Source organism: Rhincodon typus, chromosome 8, assembly GCF_021869965.1.
Source record: "Rhincodon typus isolate 14 chromosome 8, sRhiTyp1.1, whole genome shotgun sequence".
NCBI lineage: Eukaryota > Metazoa > Chordata > Chondrichthyes > Orectolobiformes > Rhincodontidae > Rhincodon > Rhincodon typus.
In genome coordinates this window covers 13666467-13674642 of record NC_063339.1, presented here as the reverse complement: position 1 = coordinate 13674642, position 8176 = coordinate 13666467, and positions in this window count along the sequence as shown.

Sequence of the window (8176 nt, the reverse complement as noted above, 5' to 3'; positions counted from 1 at the left end):
TTAGAATTGATCTTACAATATTAATCATGATATTTAGTTTTGAATCATTTGACAGCCTTGGTAGATATTACAGCTGGCCTGAAAAGAAATAAGACTGAACACATAGAGAAAGTCAAATAGATTCCAAAAGGTGGACATATCAGAAGAAGTGCTATTAGGGAGGGAATTCAGAGAGACCAAATGGTATGAGATGGGATCTTCCCAGGCCCTGAACACCGTGGGCTATGGTGAAGAATCTGGGAGAATCACATGAGAATTCAAGTGAGAACTTTCTCAACAAAAAAAAATCAAAGAACTGTGGATGCTGGAAATCAGAAACAAACACTGAAATTGCTGGAGAAACTCAGCAGGTCTGGCAGCATCTGTGGAGAGAAAGCAGAAACAAGCACAGAAATTGCTGGTGAAACTCAGCAGGTCTGGCAGCATCTGTGGAGAGAAAGCAGAAACAAACATGGAAATTGCTGGCGAAACTCAGCAGGTCTGGCAGCATCTGTGGAGAGAAAGCAGAGTTAATGATTCCGACAAAGGATCACTAGATCCTCCAGATGCTGGCAGACCTGCTGAGTTTCTCCAGAGATTTCTGTTGTTGTTTCATATTTCTCGGTGTCAGGAGGAACAGAATTCCGAATGTGGAGGCAAGATTATTGTGACAGAGCACCGAGAAGCCTATTAATGAGGATTACTGCTCGTTATCAGCCTCATTGCTACTTCATCTTACCTCATTACTATTCCTGTTCTAGTATACACTGGGTAGAACGTAGATGGTGACAATTCATGAAATGAAGTTCGGAATGGGTACCTGGCAACTCCAGCTCACCACTCGCTCCTCTTGATCTCCATCTTGGACAACAGCCACCTGAGCGATATCTGAGGGCATGCTCCATGGATAGTGGCCGCTATCCATGGATGCTGTGATGTGACACATATCAGCCTCCCTGCATTCCCACAGCACAACTCCAATCCAGTTACAGTCCACTTACGCACTTCAGTGCAGCACTTTGAGGCACATCAGCACCTACCGTTGCAATGCTGCTGCAAGGACACTGTGCACACAACACCCAGCTCACAGAATGGACCTGTCTGCATCTTAGAATCCTCACTCCCTCTCCTTGAGCTCACCGAATCATCGCGACATCTCTGCCTTGTCGTCTTGCACTTTGACCCCTCAGCCAGCCCTCACAGTATTTCTGTCTTTTGCCCTACCTTTTGGCACAGTCACAAAGCTGGGCAGCTCGACGTGTTTGCCAGCAGCGATCAGTCAAGGGAGTGGATGAGTTGTTGTGTGGCACTGTGCTACCTTATCCTCATACCTGCACCATGTGCCAGCCAGAAATATGGCAAACACACCACATGTGCTTCAGTCAAATAAACACTTCTCAGAGTCGAAGGGCTGTAGTCCTCAGTCTAGTCCGGGAAGAGACCCTACAGCTGGGGAGGTTCCAACGCAGTCACTCAAGGGCATCCTCTGAGATTAGTCCAGACAGCCACTAGGGGTGCAGTTAGTAGCTAATGAAGTGCCTTTGGGATGATTGTACATGGAACTGTGTTAGACCTTGCAGAGAGAATCCTTCCAAGAAACTTAATAAAAATGACACTTTATGGTACAATTCAGCCAATAGTTTTCAAACGCTGAAAGGAGTTGCTCCCAAGTTTCTGGAGGACATGTTTATTGTCAAATTTTACAGCAAGATTCTACTGGCAATGTTGTAATCGAAAAAAAAGCAAAGTGATGATCTCCAAGAAAAGGACAAGCCTTCTTAATAATTGAACATCGACTGTCCTTCTGAATGCAAACCCTGTGTTAAATAGTATTCCAAACTGTTTCTTTAGAAGAAACATCAAATTGGGACTCAACGAAAAAAAAAAATCTCTGGGCTAAGGTTGACACCTGGAATAAAAATGTGTAGTTCCTTCTCTCTTGTGGATGTGCCTGCCCTTCCATCATCTATTATTCAGTTTTTGATATTTGAAATCACGAAGCCAATCTTGAAGTGGTTGAGTCTTGGTCACAGACACTCTGTGGTAAAATGCGTCGTAGCATTTCTGAGAAAGTGATCTTCGAACTTGGGCGTGTGTTTTTCTAATTAAGAAAGGCAGGCATATAGAGTAATTGACATTCACAACCTGCTGTTACTCTTAGCAACATCTCTGCGTTAGGTTTTACATTTGGCTGTGACAACACACATCTTTCTAAAATTGCCCAACAAGCTTTGTGCCTTGAGGCGGGGAAGAGTTAATGTAAATCCTTCTCAGACAACACCTTTAATTAGTTCCATCATCTTGGCCCCACTCTATATATCTGGGATGCCATATTATATCTCCATAAAGCTTTATAGTCATCTGCCACAGGCTCCACATTGGATTCTGAACAGCTTCTGTGAAATAAATTAAATTAGCATATAAATATGATTATGTTGGTGTCCAATCTTCTTTTGAAATGGCACTCTTCAATTTCAATTTCACTTCTGTTCAGCTTACATTTTCCTCTTTCCCATTTTTAATATTTATTTGGGAGGATTGTATGTTTTTCATTCTAATGTTTGTCAGGAAGAGGCGCAGACGAGATCAATGAATGAATACAAAGGTGACAAGGCAAAAGAGGCCAGCTACGCACAAAAGAAACCTTTGATTTCAGCAGAACTCTTTCAAGAGTAAAAATTGAATGCCATACTGCAGTGCGATTTACTCAAGCACTAGACTCAATAAGTACTGTGTTCAGTAATGACAAGAGCTGATGTGGATTGTGCAATTATTTGCCTGCACCAAGGACAAATTGTCGTTGTAACATTTATCTTCATAAATCCTGAGGATTTCGATTAAACTTAAATGAGGGTCAACCTTTGCATTAAATATTGTTGTGTTTCTTGCATATTTATAATACGGAGCACAAAGGAATGTTGACATCATTCTGCACATTGTGACTTGCAAGACAATGGTGTACTGGTCACGTCATTAGACTAGCAATCCCGATGCCTCTAGGCTAATGCTCTAGGGATAAGGGCTCAAATCCCACCACAACAGCTGATGGAATTTCAATTCAATTCATTAAAAGCTCCAGAAAGGGTACCTGTACCATATACAGGTATTTCTGACATAGATCATAGATCATAGAATCCCTACAGTGTGGAACAGGCCCTTCGGCCCAACAAGTCCACACTGAACCTCAAAGCATCCCACCCAGACCCCTTATGCCACAGAGATAGTGTCCTTCCTCTGAGGTGGGAGGCCCCTGCTCCATTGGTGTGTAATAACATCTCCGAGCAGATTGTTTAGAAAAGACCTTAAAATCGCTGGAACCCCTTCCAACTCCATTTTGATTTAACTCCCCATACCTTCTTTCCCGAGCTACCCCTTACCTTTGGTGGTCTGCAAACAGGCTTTGAATGTAAATTAATCAGTTGGAAAACATGGGTAATTTACTGGTTGTGGTTAACAGATGGGAAAAGAAACTGTCACATGTGACTTGTGATGGGAAAGAAAATCATGCAGTTGTGTGAAGGAACACTTCTGGACATTTTAAAATGAACGCTTCGATCGAATGCTAGCCTCAGTAAGGTTGACCATTAGTCATAGTAAATACCTGTTTGGTTCATTTGTAATTATAGACCCACAGTGATCAGGTTGAGTCTTGACCGTCCACTGAAATGGAGCAAGACCCTCAGTTCAGGAGCAGCTAGGGTTGGGCTAAATTGCTGGCCTCGCGGTCAAAGAATAAACTATGAAAAATAAAACAGTTTATTGATTTTGGTGGTCAGAGTTTGGAGCAGGCCATTTGGCTTTCGAGAGAGTTTTCTGGAATGTTATTATTGCCATCCTCGACGTTCCAACAACTAAAAGAAATGACCATTATTAGCGGTGCACTATGGAGTCGGAATCTGGTCCCCACAATCAGTGCACCCACGTTCTGTCTCATTGAAAAACTTGCTTGTACTCTTGTCCCTGTTCAGGGACATACTGCTGTACGTTGCTGTAATTGTTATAACCCACTTGGGAAAATGCACTCAATCTCTAGCTCTGCTACCCCATTACACCATATGACATTCAGCCCATCGAGTCTACTCTGCGATTTGCAAGATCAAGTCCACAGCCAAATATACAGAAAATAAAGTGATTAGTCTTTACATGATGCCAAGCATTACCATTTTATGCTTGGGGTAGTTTGCTGCTGTAATTCTTTGTTCCCAATTGGATCCAAGGAGCTACTTATTTTACAATAGTAGAGCAAAACCACAAGTGAATCTAATGAAAAATAATGCTCTTGACTAAAATAAAATGTAGTTTATTACATGGTAATAATCAGGCCAAGTTATATCAGTAAGGCTGGTTACGAAAACCATGACTATTTTCTTTGAGATTCTAAGCTGCTTTGGTTTTCCTTGTTCAATCCATAATGGCATCATCAGATTGGGTGGAGTTTAATGCAGTCTCCACCATTAACCCTTTAAGTATCATTACCATATACAGGTATTTCTGCTACAACGTGTGTTTCGTTAAAGCAAATTGGCTGAAACCCAATTGATGAATAGTGGGCGCTGTTTGGATAAAGTGAACTTTCCGCTGTACAGGTATAGCGATTTTCTATAGCGATTTCCTTAGGATGCAATTTTCTATAGTGATTTTCTATAGCGCGAGCTCATGCAAGAAAGCAACTAATATGTTATAGGAGAACTACCTGTACAATATCTCCACCCAAGCTTTTTCCCCCACAGTTAAAATTTAGACATTCATGTATATCATTACATTGACTACTACCTCATCATTCCCCAAGTGTCTGAATTCACAAATTACGGTTTCCCTCTTCTTCCAGAACTCCTTCTCCTTAGACTTTGAAATTGGTAGGTATTTGGTTTGAGGCCTGGTGACATTGTTTCTGTTCTTGATTCTGAAAAGTCTGTCTACATTTTTGTTCTTTGGATGAACTTTGCTGAGGATGTCATTCCTGCTAAACCAGGAAGTCAATCTATTCCCTTATCTGCAGGACCATTAATTTCCTGAATCTCTTTCACAGAGGTATTCCTCCCTGTTGAAACAGGTTGTTAATCCATAACACTGTTATTGTGTTCAGTTCTGGTCGCCACATTGCAGGAAGGATGTGGAGGCTTTGGAGAGGGTGCAGAAGAGGTTTACCAGGATGCTGCCTGGATTAGAGGGTATGAGCTATAAAGAGAGGCTAGAAAAACTCGGGTTGTTTTCTCTGGAGCAGTGGAGGCTGAGGGGAGACTTGATAGAAGTCCATAAAATTATGAGGTGCATAGACAAGGTGGATGGTCAGAATCTTTCTCCCCAGAGTTGAAATATCTAATACTAGGAGGCATACATTTAAGGTGAGAGGGGGAAAGTTCAAAGGAGATATGAGCGGCAAGATTTTTACACAGAAAGTGGTAGGAGTCTGGAATGCACTGCCAGAGTTAGTGGTGGAGTCAGATACAACAGGGGTATTTGAGGGACTTTTAGATAAGCACATGAATATGCAGGGAATAGAGGCATATAGATCAAGGGCAGTCAGAAGGGATTAGTTTAACATAGCATCATGTTCAGCACAATATTGTGGGCTGAAGTGCCCGTTCCTGTGCTGTACAGTTCTGTATTCTATGTTCTATCACCTCATCTCATGAATTCCCTTTTGTTGCTGCTCTGTTGAAACTGGCATTTTATTTTTCTTTCTGAAGAAGGATCACTAGGCCTGAAATGTTAACTCTGCTTTCTTGCCATAGATGCTGCCAACATGCTGAAATTTTTCCGCAATTTCTGTTTTCTGATTTCTAGCATCTGCAGTACTTTGATTTTCTTTTTTTTTGTAGTTTCATAAACTTCTGGGCGACAAATCTCCACTGTGTCCTGAGTCTGGTTTTCCATCTCAATGTTGCCGTCCATGGAATCATATACAGTCCACCTCAATCTGTCCAAACAAATCTTTACTCTCAATTGGTTGATGTTGTTGACATGTGTAAGCTGTTTACTTCAACTGGTAGATTAGGTTGAAAATCTTTATTCACCGAATGTCATTGTCTTACTGGTGTACACAATACATTCACATCTTTACTCTTGCAACTTGAGGATTGCTGCTGATTTAGCTCTGTCCAACGTATGGATAATGCTTCTTTCAGAGATAAGGAATTATGTTAATCCTCTTGAACTTGTGTTGTTTCATCATCTAACATCAAATTTGAATCCCCATTTTCACTTTATTCACCAGGAAATGTTGGTGCCTGTATAATTTGAGTTAAAGATTGTTCAGTTTGCTTGAGTGAATTGTGCTACTCATCCTTTCTCTCCTTGTCTGCATCTTCCAGCAGACTTTGCTGCTTTCTGTTGTCTGATTTTTTTTCAGTGATAATAAGAGTGGAAAACGTTTCTGTCAACATTCTGCTGTCACGTATTTTTGTCCTATTGACAGTATGGAGCAATTCTGTTGTAGCAATCTCAATAGATTCTTTCTTTGCTTTGGGTTCTGGCATGAGTCCGGGAAGTCCAAACAAATCTTCAGATCAAAACTGCAGACTTTTCTCATCACATTCTACCAATGACCCATTCATGCATATACTCTGCTAGCCAGGCAATCCTCTATCCAAACTAATATGTAATCCTTAGACCATATGTTTTTATTTTCAATAATAACCTTTGATGTGGAACCTTACCAAATGCCTTCTGGAAATGGGCCAAATAGCCCTATTCTGCTCCTATATCTTATGGTTTTATGACACAAGTGTCCTCCAACTACATATTGGTAGGACTGAAGTCTTTATTTTCTGTCCCTGCTCCAAACTCTTGTTCCCTCTCCTTGGCTAAATCCTGAGACTGAATGATTCTGTTCACACCCTTGGTGCCATGTATCACCCAGAGATGAGTTTCTGACCACATATTTGTACATCACAAAGGCTATTGCACCTCTGTAATATCATTCAACTTTACCACTCTCTCAACTCACCTGCTGGTGAAACTCTCATTTAAGTCTTCTTTTGAAAAACTTTGGATTCGATTGTTTCATTGTATTCCTGGCTGGTCTCCCACATTCCACCACCTGATAAATTGACATGGAGAGTGCAGGGGCAAAAAAAAAAGACTGGGTTAAAAACATTGGGTGGAATCACGTTCTGTCACTGATGGTGACTGAAATGTGAGAAGAACACTTAATTGGAAAGGAGGGTGGTGAGACAGGTGAAAATGGAGGCTTCTTCTCAGCTCAGGGAAGGAATGGACTCAATCGATATTGTGTAAAAATATTCTCATTGTGTCCCTAGTTCTCTTGCCATTTTACCCATTCTAGCATGAAAGGTCAAAGCAATAGCTCAATTTATTACTCATTACCGAAAGTGAAAGGACAGTGGCAGAACACAATATATTACATTCTCTTTATTTCTCTTTTGAATCCACATGAACTTTGTTATCTGTTGACATATTGATGACACTTGGAATCATCTGTCCTCTGACTGGGACTTGGACTTAATTAAAATCATGGAAGAAGAATGGAAAACATTTGGTCTTTATTTATATAGAACTTTATTTATATAGAACTTTATTTATATATAACTAATGCTATTAAGGCTCTAGACTTTAACATTACATATTTAATTATAATGCTCCTTTATCCAGGATCTCTTGGAAGAACCCTGAATGGATCTATTCTCTTATTTAATAATCTGTTAATTAAAACCCATCATGGTATTTCTTGCTGGCTTTGTTAAGGGATATTATATTACGCGGAGTTCTACACGCACAGTAATAAGAATGGACACCAAGAAAACTCTGTGGAAAAGTTTGATTCCTTCCTTGAACGCTACGTGCATGTTCACTTCAAAAACAACCCAATTAAAACATGATAATGATGGCATTTCCTTCGTGAAGCATTATAATAAGATGGGAATTATTAAAGGAATAGCTGATAGAGAGCATTAATGAGATTACCTTCTTGATGAATACCCATCAGTGATGAAGAAAAAAATTCCATTTTAGAACTTTCATTATCTTTGCTTGATTGGAGGCCTGTGCACTAAAAGAGACTGGGCGAACCTGCAATTATTTTAAGATTGAAGTGCACTCCTCACTGTAATTAAAGTCTCTGCAGATAATTAAATACAGCAGCTTAGTTTTCTTTTTGGCTAATGCTTCTCGTCAAGTGTGGCTCTAAACATTATTCAGTAAGCAAGGAGCAAGTGATTGGTTTGTTAGTAATGCT